The 18,798-nt window shown below is 38.8% G+C and overlaps 1 protein-coding gene across 2 annotated transcripts in view; it reads right to left on the bottom strand.

Moving 5' to 3' along the window:
- Positions 1–18,798, bottom strand: part of GOLPH3 (golgi phosphoprotein 3) — a 52,160-nt gene that overhangs the window by 24,651 nt on the left and 8,711 nt on the right. The window lies entirely within an intron of this gene.

Below are 18,798 nucleotides of genomic sequence, written 5' to 3' on the forward strand. Positions count from 1 at the left end.
AGGAAAGATCTAAGAACTACAAAGTAAACCAGAACTGGGAGGTCATACAGAACAGGCCTAAAGAGCCCAGACTTTGAAACTACAAACACCTAACAATTCAAAATAATTACTAGTTGTCAATGTATGTATACAAGGTACACAGAGTAGTTTTCACATTTTACCAGCTATGTTTCTGTTTTTATGCACAAAGTATTTCAAAATGAAATCACTAAAAACAACCTATAATGTTGAATTCTGTTGTGACCAATGTTTCAGAACTGGCTTTCTACATAAACTTTCCCCAGCAAAAGAAAATACCAGGTTTCCAAAAACATTTGGGATTTACTACCAAAATCAATCCAAAATTTGTACTAACTGAGGCCACTCTTGGCTCACATCCCCCTTTTAGAAAACTTGTCCTCAACTACAGATTTTACAGAAAGAGATGACTGTCCTCTGCCACATCTAACTGGACCAGGATGCACACATGAAAGGTTTCCTCCTGGGAATCTGAACTTGGCCCACAGAGGCTGGATCAGTTACACGCACATGGGCACTGGAGACGTAACTGGTTATGTGGATTCAGAAGCCACTGGCCATTTTGCACAAATGCAACCAGAGAACAATGATAAACAGAAAGGTATACAAGAGATATGCAGAGGAGAAATGAGAGAACACACAATGTGAGGCAGACCAAGACATACACACAGAGAACACACAGACACGCACAGAGAATGGCATCCTAACAACAGAAGCATCCCTGTATCTTTGGGCTGTCCTCCTAAACCTTATTTCCTTGAGATTCACCTATGTCGTCTCCTTTTCTTAGGCTACTTGGAGGAGATTTCTGTTCTTGCAAGCAACTGACTTTTAGTAATGACAGAAGGACTTTAATGAAATAATAAATCAGTGGTATCTGGCAAAGGTTTTTGTAATTGAAGTAATAGAAACTATAACTAAAATATTCATCACAGGCTAAAAAATATGTGTGGCCAAGAAATTCAAATTTGCCTAAATGTAACCTTTAGTTGCTATTAGAAAACTAGTGATTATGACAATAAGGGCAGCTGCTTACAAGAAAACAAACAGCAGTCCCATCAATCCAACTAACCAATTTGTCAAAGAACAAATTAGGATTTGCAATTATCAAATACCACTTACACTTTAAGTGCCACATTCCAATTAATCTCATCCAAATGAAACCCTGACAGCCCCAACCTTAAAAGATAGAAAACACACACACATTAAGACACACATTAATAATCATTTCTATATCAAACAAATTCAAACTGAGGGACATTCTATCAAATAACGGGTAAAGAACTAAAGGAAACCATATTTAAAGACTTAAAGGAAAGAATGACAATGACTCATTAAGAAAAATAATGATTCATCAAATACAGAAGCTCAGTAAAGAGATGGAAATTCTTTCGTTAAAAAGTACGACTGAGGGACTTCCCTGGTGATCAAGTGGTTGGGAACGCACCTTCCAAGGCAGGGGACGTGGGTTCCATCCCTGGTCGGGGAGCTAAGATTCCACGTGCCTCAGGGCAACTAAGCCCACGCCACAACTACTGAGCCCACGCACACCACAACTAGAGAGAAGCCCGTGTGCCACAACAAAAGATCCCATGTGCCTCAACTAAGACCTGATGCCGTCAAAAATAAATAAATAAATAAACTTTTTTAAGTACAACTGAAATGAAAAGTTTACTAGAGGAGCTCAACAGTAGATCTGAGATGAGAGAGAAAGAATCAATGAACTTGAATTTGAATTTAAAGAACAAAAGGAAAAAAGAATGAAGAAAATAAGGAAAGCCTCAGAGACTAAAATGTTCAAGCAAGCCTCCCAGCAGTTACAGGAGTCTCAAAAAGAGAAGGCAGAAAAAATAACAACTGAAAACAAATTTGGTGGAAAAATATTCATCTAAGATCCAGATGTTCAATAAACTCCAAGCTGGATAAACACAAAGAGATCATCATACCTAGGTGCATCACAGTCAAACTGTTACATAAACAAAGAGAATATATATTGAAAGCAGCACGAGAAAACAACTTATCACATATAAAGGAACAATACAATTACCAGATAACTTCTCACTAGAAATACCAGGAGGCATTAGGATAACATACTCAAAGTGCTGAAAGAAGCAAACTAACAAACAAGAATCTATACCCAGCAAAATTACCCTTCAAAAATGAAGGTGAAACAAAGACATTCACAGATAAACAAAGGCTGAATTTGTTGCTAGCAGGTCTGCCTTACAAGTCCTGCTAATTGAAAGTAAGTAACATTAGACAGGATTTCAAATCCATATGAAGTAGAGATAGATACAAAGGTAAATAAACAAGGAAGACTATATATTTTCTCTTTTTGCTTTTAAAAACTCATTTAAAAGCAAAAGATTGCATGAAACAGTAAGTATAAAACAATCTTGTTTGGGTTATAACATATAAGCATAATATTTCTGACAATAATGCACAAGGGGGGTAGTAAATGAAGATATACTGGAGCTAAGTTTCTGTATTTTGCTGGAATTAAGTATTACTTTAAAGAAGAGTATGATAAATATGCACATTGTAATCCACAGAGCAACTACTAAGGAAAAAATTCAAATGGATATAGGTATGTAGGGAGGGGAGAAGGAAATTTAAATAGTATAACTTTAATTTTCTATTTAACACAAAAGAAGGTAGTAAGAGCGGAACAGACAGACAAAAAGGACATTTGACATAGAAAGTAAAGGGCACAGTGTCTGGTGTAAATCCAACTCTATCAATAATCACATTAAATGTGACTAGATCAAATACTCCAAAGGTAAAGTTTCCAAGACTGGATAAAAGATCTAACCATACCTATGCTGTCTATAAGAGACAGTCTAGATTCAAAGACACAAACAGGTTTAAAAGAATGAATTTTTTAAAAAACCATGGAAACACTTATCAAAAGAAAGCTGGAATGGATATCTTAACATGAGACAAAGCAGACTTCAGAGTAAGGAAAATTAAGAGGGACAAAGGGGAATATTTCATAATGATAATGAAGTTAACCATCAGGAAGATTTAACCCTTATACATATACACACCTAACAAGAGAATCCCAAAATACGTGAAGCAAAAACTGACAATAAAAAGGAGAAATAAACAATACAATAATAGTAGTTGAAGACTACACTGATAATTGATACTAGAGAGAAAACACCAAAGATACAGAACTAAACAATATCAACCAATTTGACTTAAATGACATTTATAGAATGCTCCAACCAAGAACATCAAAATACACATTCTTTTCAAGCATACTTGAATTATTTTCCAAGATACCCCATATGCCTGCCCATAAAACAGTGAATTTAAAAGGAGTGAAATTATAGAAAATGTTTTACTCCAAGAGAATTAAATTAGAAATCAACAGAATAAAATATGGGAAATCTCCAAGTAAGAATCAATCTGTCACTTCTACATAATCCATGGGTCAAAGAAATCACAAAAGAAGTTAGGAAGCAGTATTTTGAACTGAATAAGAATGAAAACACAAAATATAAAAATCTATGGGATGCAGCTAAAGCAGTGTTTAGAAATTTCTAAAGCAGTGTTTAGAAATTTTTAAAGCAGTGTTTAGAAATTTAGCCTTATTAAATATCTATATTACAGAAGAAGAAAGACCTCAAGTCAACAAACTAATCTTCCACCTTAAGAAACTAGAAAAAGGGGACTTCCCTGGTGGCGCAGTGGTTAAGAATCCACCTGCCAATGCAGGGGACACGGATTCAAGCCCTGGTACGGGAAGATCCCACGTGCCGCAGAGCAACTAAGCCCGCACACCACAACTACTGAGCCTGTGCTCTAGAGCCCGTGAGCCACAACTACTGAGCCCTCATGCCACAACTACTTAAGCCCGCGCACATAGAACCTGTGCTCTGCAACAAAGAGAAGCCACCACAATGAGAAGCCCGTGCACTGCAACGAAGAGTAGCCCCTGCTCAGCACAACTAGAGAAAGCCCCCACGCAGAAATGAAGACCCAACACTGCCATACATACATACATAAATAAAAACTAGAAAAAGAGCAGACTAATTCCAAAGCAATCAAAGGGAAGGTAATAATAAAGATCAGCATGGAAACCAATGAAATGAAAAACAGAAAAATAGAAGAAGGAAAAAGTCAGTGAAGCCAGGTTGTTTCTTTAAAAAGATCAAGGTCAAAACAGGAGTAGAGGGGAGGAAGAAAGGAGAGGGAAGAGAGATACACAAAGGTACCAAAATAAAAATACAGTAGGGACATCACTTCCAACCCTACAGAAATTTAAAGGATTATAAGGGAATACTATAAACAACTTTATGCCAATAAATGAGACAATTTTGACAGAATGTTCAAATTGCTGGAAGAACACCAATTACCAAAACCACCTCAAGAAGAAATATAATATCAGAATAAACCTAAAACAAGAAATTGAATTAGGTAATAAAAATCTTCACACACAGAGTGTTACTGAGATGTAAGAAGAACGAGTAGGGACTACATGTTGAGAAACCTGAATACTGGCCACAGCCACAAGGAAGACTTGTTAGGGGATTTTAAGCAGGTCATTTAATATCCTCTCTGAGTCTCCATTTTCTCCTCTACACAATGAGACAGATAGACTTCAAGCATTCTACAAGTATGATTCTAATCAGTTAAGAATTCCCTAAGCGGGTAAGTATGTGGCTTAGGGCAAAACAGGATACATGATCTATTTTAATTTCCGAGAAAGCATCTGCAAGTCAATCATCAAGGGTATTTTTAAAACTGCTTAATAGCAATATAAAGAAGTGTCTGAAGAATAAAGTTAACATATCTCAGGATAAACAAACATTTATAATGGGGTTCCTGAAAATTGATGTTTGGCACTATTATACATAATGTAGAAGAGAACAAGAAAATTTTCCAGTTTTCATGTGACACTGAGATCTTCTTAAATATTAAACTGATCAAAGAAACAAAATGAGAAATAAAAAATTTCCTGAGACAAACAAACAGGGAAATACAACATATCAGAATTTATGGGATTTACCAAGAACCTCTAGATAAATGTTGTGATACTGGCACATGAACAAACAGACCAAGAGAATAGAATCCAGAAATAAACTCAAGAGTACATTGAAATCTAGTATATGATGAAAGTGTTATCTCAAATCATATATCTGATAAGGGGTTAATATCCAAAACATATAAAGAACTCATATGACTCAACAGCAAAAAAACCCCAAAATAATCCAATTAAAAAATGGGCAAAGAACTTGAATACACATTTCTCCAAAGAAGACATAATCAGCATCAGAGGGAAAGATGGACAGTTTAATCATTAGTATTAGAACAACTGGATAGCCATTCAGAAAAACAAAATCGGATCTATACTTCATATTATACACCAAAATTAACTCCAAATGGATCAGAGATTGAAATGGAAAATGAAACAGTATAAGTACTAGAAGAAAATAGGAGTGAATACCTTCATAAACTAAGAGTGGAGGAAAAAAAAAACAACTTCCCAGCTATTACTCAAAATCTAGAAGAAATACAGACTGATAAACTATACTATACAACAAGTTTTTCTAAAGTATGCATGGCAAAAGCATAAGCAAAGTAAAAAAACAAATGAAAATGTAGGAAAATATATTTATAACATATCACATATACACAATTAGTTCCTAAAAATTATAGGAAAATAAGATCAATACTCAATTTTTTAAAGGCAAAGATATGAACAGCAAATTCACAAAAGAAATGAAAATGACTCAAACATATGAAAAGATGCTTTGTATCATTCATAACAACACACATTTAAATAACATAAGAAAAACAAAAAACAACAACAAAAATAACCCAATTCAAAAATGGGCAAAACAAGTATCCATCAACAGATGAATGGATAAACAAAATGTGATACATACATACAACAGAATATTATTCAGCTTTAAAAGAAAGGAAGTTCTGACACATGCTGCAACACTGATGAACCAGGTCTGCTCAGTGAAATAAGCCAATCACAAAAAGGCAAACACTGTATGATTTCACTTATATGAGGTACCTAGAAGAGTCAAATTCATAGACAGAAAGTAGAACAGTAGTTGCCAGGACAGGTGGGAGGGGGAGCAGGGAGTCGTCGTTTAATCGGTACAGAGTTTCAGTATGGGATGATGTAGTAGTTCTGGAGATGAACAGTGGTAATGGTTGCACAACAAGACAATGTCCTTAATGTCACTGAACTATAAATTTAAAAATGGTTAAAATAGTGAATTTTGTTATGAACATTTTACCACAATTTTTAAAACTACATGAGACAATGCTTACCTAATAAGACTGGCAAAAATCCAAAAATCTGACACCACAATCAGTTGACAAAGATGAGGCCAATACACTGCGACAGGAATGCAAAAATGATACCACCCCTGACAGAAATCAAGAAAAATCACATGTACCCTTTAACTTGACAATCCTACTTCTAGGAATCTACTGTGAAAATACATCCCTGTAAATATGAAACAATATATACATATGGTTATTATTAAGTGTGACATTATCTGAAGCAGTAAAAGCTTGGAAATAACCCATAATAACATCAATAAAAACAATGAATATATGAAGATATATTAACATAATGGAATACTATGGAGCCATAAAAGATCTCTATATAATGATGTGGAATAATCTTCAAGCTATAATATATAAAAAGAGAGGGGCTTCCCTGGTGGCGCAGTGGTTGAGAGTCTGCCTGCCGATGCAGGGGACGCGGGTTCGTGCCCGGGTCCGGGAGGATCCCATGTGCCGCGGATCGGCTGGGTCCGTGAGCCATGGCCGCTGAGCCTGCGCGTCCGGAGCCTGTGCTCCGCAACGGGAGAGGCCACAACAGTGAGAGGCCCACGTACCAAAAAAAAAAAAAATTGCAAAAAAGAAGAGATGCAAACAGCACATATGGTAGGCTACCGTTTGTATATGGAGGAGAGGGGCAAGAATGAATACATATAATTTTGCTACGAAAACACTGTAAAGACAAACCACAAACTAAGTCTTAAAAATGACCAATAGGAAGAGGAAGGAATGAGGTAGAAGGGATGATGGAAAAATGAGACTTCTAAGTTGTTATATAGTTGTACATAGTCAAAACAGAAAAAGACATTTTTAAAGAGTGAAAACAAATGAACTAATCTAACTGTATACTAACTAGTGATACAACCACAAAGAAATATTAACTATTTTAACTGCCTTTAGAATGCAGTATTTTAACTGTACATCCTAGTAAAGTACTGCAAAGAAATTTTAGGCTGAACTTGATAGTCAATTCATAGTAATACTGACATTATTATTATTTTGAAACTATTTAAATACATGTAGTAAGCCAATGCAAATAAGTGAATATTTTAGGAACCAAGATTTTCAATTAAAAGAAAAAGAGATACAAGTATAAAATTCAGTAAGTGAAATAAAAAGCCATAATGTTAAATTTTAATCAAAAACCATGTAAACTGATTTTCCCTCCCCACAAAATGCTAGCTCTACCCCTTGAAGAAAATATATTCTATCTCTGTGTACTGAAAAGTCCTCGAAGCAATGACATCCCAATAACACTGAGGACATCCAGTACCCAGACTGTGATTCACTTCCCTCTGAAAAATATCTAGGATTCCTTGAAGACTGATCCCAAGTCTGAAACAGGATATGTACAAAATGAGCCTGGGGCATTTTCATGTTGACCAGAAAGCAAGAAGTTATCAAAGGTCTTAGTAAGTCAAACCAAAAGAACACTTAAGTCAAAAGAAAGGAATTCCCATAAGCCAAAGGTGGGACAACTTGAACATAAAAAAGAATAATTAATACAAGTGATTGAAACACAATGAATATATTAAAAAACTACAAGTAGGGGCTTCCCTGGTGGTGCAGTGTTAAGAATCCGCCTGCCAGTGCAGGGGATGGACATGGGTTCAAGCCCTGGTCCGGGAAGATCCCACATGCCACGGAGCAACAAAGCCTGTGTGCCGCAACTACTGAGCCTGCGCTCTAGAGCCCACAAGCCACAACTACTGAGCCCTCGGGCCACAACTACTGAAGCCTGCACGCCTAGAGCCTATGCTCTGCAACAAGAGAAGCCACCGCAGTGAGAAGACTGCGCACCACAACGAAGAGGAGCCTCCGCTCGTCGCAACTAGAGAAAACCTGTGCGCAGCAACAAAGACTCAACGCAGCCAAAAATAAATAAATAAAATAAAATTTTTTTTTAAACTACAAGTAATAGTTTTAAAAAAGAAAAAAAGCCCACACCTCACTGGAAGTAACTAAGACACTAACTCACTCCTTATTCTAAAACTTAGCACTTAAAAGAAAATTAAGTTTAGTCAGCCCTCTGCATCCAAGGATCCAACCAACCACAGACTGAAAATATTAGGGAAAAAAAATCTCAGAAAGTTCCAAAAAGCAAAACTTGCATTTGCCCCTATTTACATTGTATTTACAACTATTTACAAAGCACTTACATTGCACTAAGTATTACAAGTAATGTAGAGATGATTTAGAGTATATAGGAGGATGTGTGTAGGTTATATGCAAATACTACAGCATTTTATATAAGGGACTTTATCATCCGAAGATTTTGGTATCCCCTGGGATGTGGGGTCCTGCAACCAATGCCCGGCTGATACTGAGCGACCACTGTATTTATCCTGCCTTTTGAGTGCATAAAATAAAATGCATAGGATTACAAAGGAAACCAGATCAAAAGTATTACAATATTAAAAATAAATTTGTGATAAAAATTCATGTGCTTCTTTATTAGTACATTAAACAACAAATTCTAGTGGCAAGTATAATTCCAACATAGTAATGAGCAGACAATAATGTAAGATGTCTAAATATCAATAAATGTAATGTGATATGATAATATCTCTGGCTTCTATTGGTGACAAACTCACAGATAGCACTAAAACTACTTCAGCTTGCCTATATCGGTAATTGTAAATAGTAGAAAACTTTCAGTTATAGCTTGTTAAAAGTAATTACTTTTCCCATCCAAGCATTTTACCATGAATTCCACCACTGCCTCCAGGCTAAGGACCAAGCTATTCCCTGGGCATGTGGATACCAGTCTTGAACCAAGAACCACTCTGTTAGAACCCAATCCAAGTAATAAATTCAATCTATGTACGATTCTTTCTCTGTTTTGTGCAGACTCCAAACCCAAGTCTCCCTCCCTTCTTCACATCAGTCTCCTCCATTCTCACGCTCATCTCCAGCCAGCCCAACAGTCATTTACTGGACACTCATTCTGTGCCAATTACTATTCTAAGTAGTTCATTTAAACCTCCACAACCTTCCAAGGCAAGTACCATTACCATCACTCCCAAAACCACAATAGGGAAAATAAGCCCCGAGCACACCACTTCAACTACACTCCTAATTTCCTGAAGGCATTTTCAACTATTTTCCTCCATTGCATTCTCCTACCAAAACTCCAACGGATCAATCCAGCTGTCCACTTTCTCCTTTCTGTACCTGTGCTTCTGAACCGCTGGTGGAAAAAAAGATGTCTTGCAATCTCAGTACAACTTAAACTAAGCCCATCCTGGCAAATCCTACGTTTCCCTAGTCAAATCTCTTACCACTCTCCTTAGCAGCTGTTTCAAAACCACATTCCCCTCAAATCTCAACTCAACTCAATTTTCAGCAGGTGACATCACAGGAAGGAAGTAAATGCCATCAGACAGGAACAACCTCAACTTCCAGCAATGAACCACACCAATAAACTCAACTTCATAGTCCACACCCGTTCTTTGGTCTGGTTACAACAGGAAAACTGCCTAAGGCTAATTCTTCTACCCATTCTGTCCCACCTCAAGAAGTATCTTTGCTCACAAGTCCTGCCCTCCTAAAATAGTTTAAACCTCTCGCATATATGCTGGCATCTTCTAGTAGCACTCAAACACCCTCAGGTTTGCCCATCAAGAGAAAGAGACAGTCAAGGGCCAACATGGCCCTATTTTCCTCCCATTCACCGCAAACTCCTTGAAAGTATAGTCAAAAAAATAAAGTCTCCACCACTTCCCTTTCACTTCCCAACCCATGCAATCTGATACAGTTCTCAACAAGAGCTACAGTTCTCTTGAGTAACCGCCCACAAAAGCTAATGCTGTTGACTTTCCCTCCTCGGCCCCTGGCTTCCCCAACACCACACTCCAGTTTTCCTCTGCAGCTCCCGTTCAGGCTTTAAAGGTTACTCTTCTACCTATTCCTTAAGCGTGTTGTATTGCTAAGGGGCCTTTTCTTACCTCATTTATACACTCTTCTTGAGACATCTCAGTCACTCCTGCTTGTTTACAATGCTTTTTCAATAGCACCGCATGAGGGAAAATTGAAGTTCCCACCTCCTCCTTCCCTTCCATCCATCCCCCACTCCCTCAAGGGTAACTTCTATTAACATTTGGAACATATCCTCCCCAAATCCTTTTTTCTTCCAATGTGCACACAAAGTTTGTCATACACCGGGTACTACTATAAATTAAAACTCGGCTAAGCATTTAATGACTTAGAAGACCTAGTAAAGTAGGATTTATTCGTCCATTTTCACAAGATAATGAAACTGAGGCTCAAGGGAATTAAGGGACCTGCCAGTTACTGAGTGGCAAAGTTGGAACTGAAACTGGTCTCCCTAGCTCTAAAGCCCTAGCTCTATCATTCTGTCTTGCCTTCCAAGTCCGGTCTGTCTAATGCAAGTGCTCCCTTTCAGCCTCCATGAAAATGGAAGAGAATATTACTCCTTTTTCTTTCCACGACTGCCATTGTTCATTGCAGACAGCACAAGAAGTGCGAGCAGAAACTGACTTCCTCTCAAGCAAATAAATTTTTTAAAAGGATTTCTGGCAAAAATGCACATACTTTTGACTAGCAAAGTTTTTGTTTGTTTGTTTGGGGGGTTTTTTGGCCACGCCGCGCGGCTTGTGGGATTTTAGTTCCCCGAACAGAGACTGAACGCAGTGAGTGTGGAGTCCTAACCACTGGACCGCCAGGGAATTCCCTAGCAGAGTTTTAAACAGTATATTTAACAGCATCTTCTTAACAAGACCTAACTATTATTCCATATTCTTAATTCTTCCCTAGGAAACATGAAGGTTTTAGTTAGTAAACACAGCAACATTTCAGTTTGCAAAACTATTTTCACATATGTAAATTATCACCTCGTCTCACAATAACCCAGTAAAGTATTATCATTTTACATTAGAAGAATCTGCAGTTCAGATAAATCAAGAAGTATAATCATGCTCACACTCCAGAATCAGCAGTTATACCTCAAGCAGTTATACCTCAAGCCTCATGTGACTCTAGACATAGTACTTTCACCTCTACATTGCACTGTCAGTATTTTAAGCTGAGGACATTTTGGAAAGCATAGAGAATAATAAAAGCATTTAAGTTTTCTATCAAGTCACCATAACACAATCTATTTATTAGATGTTGGCCTCTGCCTCTGTTTTTCCTAGCAAAAAAACAATCCCATTTGGTAGGCAAAGGCACTAAGTTACATAAAGTTTAAAAGTACATAAAGTAAAAAAATAATTTTCAAATTCTTGAAATAAGAAAAATATAAATTTAATTCAATAAACACCTATTGAATACCAAGACATTGCTAAGCAGAAGTGATAAAGATGACCAAGATACAAGGCACAAAATGAAAAGAAAAAAATAATCATTATAATTCAATGTGATAAATATCATAACACTGACAGGAATAAAATGACATCCATTCATTCCTTCCTACCAAAAACATGCTATGAACGGAACAGGAACCCCCCACCCAAATTCATATGTTGAAGCCCTAACTCTCAAATGAGGGTATCTGGAAACAAAGCCTCGGCACATAACTAGGTTGAGATGAGGTCGTGGAGGTGGTGCCCCAAGATGAGATTAATGCTCTTAAAGGAGAAGACATGAGGAGATTTTGCTGTCTCTCTCTGCCTTGTGAAGACACAGCAAGAGGAACCTCACCAGAACCCAACCATGGAAGCATCTAGCCTCCAGGACCATGAGAAAAGGAATTTCTGCTGCTTAAACTAATTCTGTTGGTATTTTGTTATGGCAACCTCAGCAGACTAACACACATGAACAACGACAGCATTCTAGACATTGTGCTAGGTGTACACAACAGTAAGGAAGAGGCAGATGAGAGCAAGGAACGGTGCCTTGGGGATTAGAGTAAGGCAAAAAGAGCTTCAGCTGGGCATCAAGAGCTGGGTGAGAAACGGCTGCCAGGTGGAGAAAGGGAGACCCTATATAGAAGAATCTGCAAATACAAACACGAAGGCCTAAAAAAAGTAATAATGTGATTTCCAGGCCGTTAGAGAGAGAAATAAATAAAGGATGAAGGTTCACAGCATGGCCATATCTATAATACACCCCTACTAATTAGGGTACATCAAATAATATGTTCCATCATGCGGTCACGGCAAATAATGGAGCACCTTATTTCTCACTGGAAAGATCCTATTTACTAACACAGGAAGGTGGTCACTACGCATCATTAAGAGAAAAGGGGTTACAAAACAGTACTGGAATGAGATTTCTTTTGTTTAGTAAAAAAATAAACATAGGTAAACTCGTTTAAAATAGGACTGGAAGAATAATGTAATATTACCGCCAACTTCCCCTTCTTGCCTTTGTTCAATCCGTTCTCCACACAGAACTCTTCTTTAAAATAAAGATTGGGTATACCACTCCCCAAATCCGTCAATGGTTCCCCAACTGCACTCAGCATAATACACAAAATCCTTAGCCTGATTTGTAAGGACTCTGTGTTCTGGCACTCTATCATCATCTCCAGTCTTTCTCCCTATCGCTCCTCTCCTGCCTTGAACCATCTTTCAGTTCCTCAAGCCAAAGGAAGCTTCCTTATCACCTCAGGGCCTTGAAACATACTGGCCTGTCTTCACTGGATTTGGCAGCTATCCATTCTTTGGGTCTCAGCCTAAATATTATTTCCTTGGGAAGTTCTTCACTGTGCTTTCCCCTCAACACCCATTCTCATACAGCATCCTCTGATTTTCTTTCACAGTAACTATCACGGCGTATAATTTATACATATATGTACCTATCTGTACGTGTTTATATATATGTCTGTCTTCCTTAGTACAGTGCCTACTATATAGTAGACGCTCCATAAATGTTTGTTGAAGGAATAAAAGTTGAATTATGGATTTTATTTTTCTTTTGTAATCTATATTTTCTAAATCTTTTTCAACAATGAGCACAGACTTGTATAAGAAAATAATTAAGACAATATTACTACCTATTGGTTCTTTAAACTCAAACCAATCATCTTTTCTCCTCTCTAAGCTTTAATGGTAATTAAATCCAAATAATTCTTCTACAATAATTATCTTCCTGATCTGTCCTGTTCCCTCTTCACCCAAGATCCAGGCACCAAATTCCACAAATTCTAGTAACTTCAAGCCTCTACTACAAAACTTCCTGCCTCTAGCTTTTCCATATGCCAATCCTCTCTTCACTTACAAGAAATGCCGTTCCAAAAATCCAGTTTACATTATTCCTGCTATCTTTAAGACCTCCAACTGCCTCCAACATCATTGCCAACTTATGTGTAAAGGTCCTAAGGGACCAATGACTTTTTATTTTCCCTAGTCTACACACAACCCCCCAATAGCTCAGTTCTCATTATTAGATGACTCAGATTTTCTTCTTCAGCTGTGTAAAATAATAACATTTTTAGAAGGATAACTTTCCCATCTAGTTATTTTCACATATATATCCTCTCATAATACATCCCATCTAGAATTCTAGTTTCCTATCTAGTCACATGCGACATCTCATTCAAAATTCTGCTCAGTGGGGCTTCCCTGGTGGTGCAGTGGTTAAGAATCTGCCTGACAATGCAGGGGACACGGTTTTGAGCCCTGGTCTGGGAAGATCCCACATGCCATGGAGCAACGAAGCCTGTGCGCCGCAACTAGTGAGCCTGAGCTCTAGAGCCCGTAAGCCACAACTACTGAGCCCACGTGCCGCAACTACTGAAGCCCACGCACGTAGAGCACGTGCTCCACAACAAGAGAAGCCACCACAATGAGAAGCCCACGCACCACTACAAAGAGTAGCCCCCTGCTCGCCGCAACTAGAGAAAGCCCACACACAGCAACGAAGACCCAACGCAACAAAAATAAAAATTAAAAAAGAAAGAAAGAAAAAATCTGCTCAAAACTTATCTCCCTAAAGTGTTCCCTTCCATTTCCAACATCCCTCTTCGGTGACTCCACCCAACTTCAGGTCTTCTTCACTTGCCCTGGTCCCCACAGCACTGAGCACTCCTACACACTCTACCACTGATGACAGAGTCACTTTTCCCTTCCTCATGAAATCTAGACAAGAGCCCACATAAGGAATTCCTCCCTTCAAAGGAATTCTCTTTTCTTACCAGCTGTTAAGATGTTTTTAAATCTCCCCTGAATGGCAGAGGAATAGAAAAAGGCTGCCACCGTTCCACAGATGAGGCAAAGGCATCCGCCAAAATGTGATCAAAGAAATCTGGAGGTAAGAGAAGAGCTACTTCCCCCACCAGTGGAAAAAAAAACATACAAAAGCACAAACCCTCTTCAATACCAATTCTACTGAAGGTAGAGTTTCTAATAACAAAGTTTATAACCAGAACATACCCACAAAGGAAATGGGGAGGGGCTTCCCTGGTGGCGCAGTGGTTGAGAGTCCGCCTGCCGATGCAGGGGACGCGGGTTCGTGCCCCGGTCCGGGAAGATCCCACATGCCGCGGAGCGGCTGGGCCCGTGAGCCACGGCCGCTGAACCTGCGCGTCCGGAGCCTGTGCTCCGCAACGGGAGAGGCCACAACAGTGAAAGGCCTGCGTACCACAAAAAAAAAAACGGAAATGGGGAAAGTAAAGTCACGACAAAGCTTCAAACGGTAGTGTGTGGTTACTGGAGGAGGTGGATGGATGCAGGAAAAAGAGACACAAGAGTTGAAAGAGCAAGAACCCCAAAGAAACAGAGTGCATACTGGGGTGAGAGCAGGCGATCAGCCTACGAGAAGGCCACTTACCCTGCAACTGAACAGAAGAGCTGCAGATAAAGGTAGATAGGGGAAGACAGGTGAGGGAATCCTCTATTTGTAGGCTCAGAGCAAGGAAGGAGTAAAACAAGAGACTTTAAGGGAGTGGTGAAGATTTTAAATAGTCATTGCGGAGAATAATGAGGACCTGAACTAAGGCAGTGGCCCTGAGAATGGAGAGAAGACAAATTCAAAGAATTAATTCAGAGAATGTAACCTGAGTCACCTAGTAGATGTGGATGGTGAAAGAGAGAAGGCTGTAGACCTCACCTAGCAACTGTGTGGCTGCAAGCATATGGGCTCTGACAAGGAATGCAGAACATCTGAGTGAAAAGATACAACTCCCAAATCTCCATTTCCAGTCCGAACATCTCTCCTAAACACCAAATTTGCAACTGCCTACCGAAGCATAAAGGTTAGATATAAATATTGGGTTGGCCAAAAAATTTGTTCAGGTTTTTCTATAACATTTTACAGAAAAACCTGAACAAACTTTTTGGCCAACCCAATAAATAAGTTACTGGACCTCTCCTTTTGCATTTCCTAAAGGCACTTACAACCCAGTACAAATCTGCAGACAAGAGAGTGAACAGACTACAAGGGACTGTCTAAATGAGACCTCTGAGCTCTTTTCAAGGCCTCTATTTAGGCAGACACACAATTCTTTTAATATCTAGTTTCATTTTCAAAAATTTACAGCTTGAACAAAGTTAGACCATTCACACTTTCTGATTTCAAAACTTATTACAGGGACTTCCCTGGTGGCACAGTGGTTAAGAATCCGCCTACCAATGCAGGGGACACGGGCTCGAGCCCTGGTCCAGGAAGGTCCCACATGCCACAGAGCAACTGAACCCGTGCACCACAACTACTGAGCCTGCACTCTAGAGCCCACGAGCCACAACTACTGAAGCCCCCACGCCTAGAGCCCCCGCTCCACAAGAGAAGCCACTGCAATGAGAAACCCACGCACCACAATGAAGAGTAGCCCCCGCTCGCCACAACTAGAGAAAGCCTGCATGCAGCAACAAAGACCCAATGCAACCAAAATAAATAAATTTAATAAATTTTTTTTAAAAAACACCAGAAAGTAGCAAGTGACAGCCAGGATGTGGAGAAATTGCAATCCTTGTGCATTGCTGCTGGGAATGTAAAATGGTGTAGCTACTGTGGAAAACAGTACGGTAGTTCCTCAAGAAAATTAAACACAGAATTACCATGTGATCCAACAATCCCACTTCTAGGTATATCTCCAAAAGAATTGAAGCAGGGACTCAAACAACAATGTTCCAAAAGCAGCCTTATTCACAATAGCTCAAAAGCAGAAACAACCAAATGTCCACGATAGTTGAATGGATAAACAAACTGTGGTATATATATATATATATATATATATATATATAATGGAATATTACTCAGCCTTAAAAAAGAATGAAATTCTGATACATGCTACAACCTGAATGAACCCTGAAAACACTTATGCTAAGTAAAATAGTCAGACACAAAAGGTCAGATGTACAATTCTACTTAATGAAGTAGCTAGAAGAGTCAAATTCAGAGAGAGAAAGCAGAATGGAATGAGGGTTACCAGAGGCTAGGGGGAGGGGGAGGGGGAGAGGAGCAGTTAGCTAATGGTTAAGAGTTGCAGTTTGGAAAGGAATCGTGATGATGGCTGCAATATTCACAACAATGTGAAGGTCCTTAAGACCACTGAGTTGTACACTTTAAAATGGAGGAAACAGTAAACGTTATGTATATTTTACCACAATAAGAAAAGTTGAAAAAAAAACCTTTCCTTTTATTCTTTTAGATCTATCAGTCACAGTGAAGACTATGGAGACTGTACGAGGGAACCATTTTAATAATGTTTCTAGCCCAGCACTAGGGACACTGCCCGGAGCATAAACGATCCTCAACTATTTGAGGACAAGTGAGAGATGGATGGATGGATGGATGGACAAAATACTGTAAGTTCAAAACTTAAAAACAATTTCTAAACATATCGAATATTTTTGAAAATCACTAAAACGTATGTTAAAACAATTTTTTAACTTTAATTTGGAATTTCATAGACACCATCTTAAAACACTATTTGTGACAATCAAATAGAAGTTAACCCCAAAACCAATTTCCAGTCAGCTTCAAGGTACTTTGTGAACAGAATTCCCCAGGAGGTTCTGTTCCAAGCCCTAGCTCCCCCTACTCTCCTAAACTGAAAGGCCCCTTCTTCTGTAAACAGTGCAAGGTCCGGCCCAACTCCCCATTGCTTCTGACACTTTCCAGGACAGCCTCAGCCCAATTCACTACTTCCTCTGAACCAAAAATGTACCGTCTTCTGCTACCCAACTGGCACTTAGGACAGTACTACTTTACACTGTTACTTTAATTCTCAAGTGCCTTATCTCCCCACTACTAGACGATAAACTTGTGAAGACTAGGACTTTTCTTGTTACTTTATTTCCTTCCTGGTCTCATTTAACAAAACCTTGCACAAAGTACAATTTTATAATTTGGTGCAATTTGGGAAATTGTTATTCCCAAGTCTTTCCCCACTCTCAACCTCCTCAGGGAAGGCACTTTGGTAGCCAAAGGACCTACAGTGAAGGAGAAATGAAAAGTAAATGAAAAGTTATGGAGGAAATGGGGAAAATGTTTCAATAAAGATAAATTTTACAAGAAAGAGTTGTGGGCCAATGCCTTCTCGAGGGGACCCAGCCCTAAGACCTTCGAGAGATCCTGGCCTTGAACTTAGGCAGGAAGAACCCTTCCCCCTAAAAAACGGGAGTTGGGAACCCGCGAAAGGTGGGAAGAACTGGTGACGAGAGGGGTCAGAGGAGGTCAAGGACCTTTTTAAGCTTTCCAACTTAGAGCCAAGACATGATGAAACCTAATACTTCTCGTGCACCAACTATGCTAGGCACTTTCCACGTGTTATTTTATTTACTTGGCATTAGAATCATTTATCATTTTGGAGGTTTGGAGGCTTCTGATGTCTCTGGAGAGTCGGCAGTATCTTATAAGAATTGTTCAAGGAAGACTCTGGACTTGGCCTAAGAATAAGAAGTGGTACTTCAGGTTTCCAGATTTCCCAGTACAGCATGCCAAGGATTACCAAAAAAATAAAACGGGTTGTAGGTTCAGGACAAACACAAAGATAAGCGAGCACAGATAACTAACTGCATTTGAACAGAGTGTTGACTAAGCCCAGCAAAGCACAAGAGGGTTAAAAAAATAATAAAAACAGTGGAAATTTTAAAAACTTGTCAAGATCACTATAAATCTTAATTCTTCTCTGGGCTAGGTAATTACCTATTTGCATTTGTTCAACACCTTGCAGTTTTTAAAGCACTTGCACGTATGCCAATTCATTGGATCCCTACAATTTAGAGGTTATGGGACAGCCCACAAATGTAGGCCCACTGTGCCCAGGGGGTAACTGAGGGCCTAAGAATTTAAAGCATTTATCCTAACTAATTATTCTAACTACTCAAGGGCAAGGCTGGAAATCAAAAGCATGGCAATCTTCTGATTCCTGATCCAAGGCACCCCCCCCCTTATGTCCCTACTGCACTTAACAAGTACTTCCATTAAAGTCAATAACTTATTTTATTGGAATCATTTGCAAATCTGTCTTCTATATAGACTGGATGCTCCTTGAGGGTAAGAAGATTTTCTTTGCAACCTCACCACCAGCAAAGACACTGGCACATAGGTGTTCAATAGTTG

Source organism: Kogia breviceps, chromosome 4, assembly GCF_026419965.1.
Source record: "Kogia breviceps isolate mKogBre1 chromosome 4, mKogBre1 haplotype 1, whole genome shotgun sequence".
NCBI lineage: Eukaryota > Metazoa > Chordata > Mammalia > Artiodactyla > Physeteridae > Kogia > Kogia breviceps.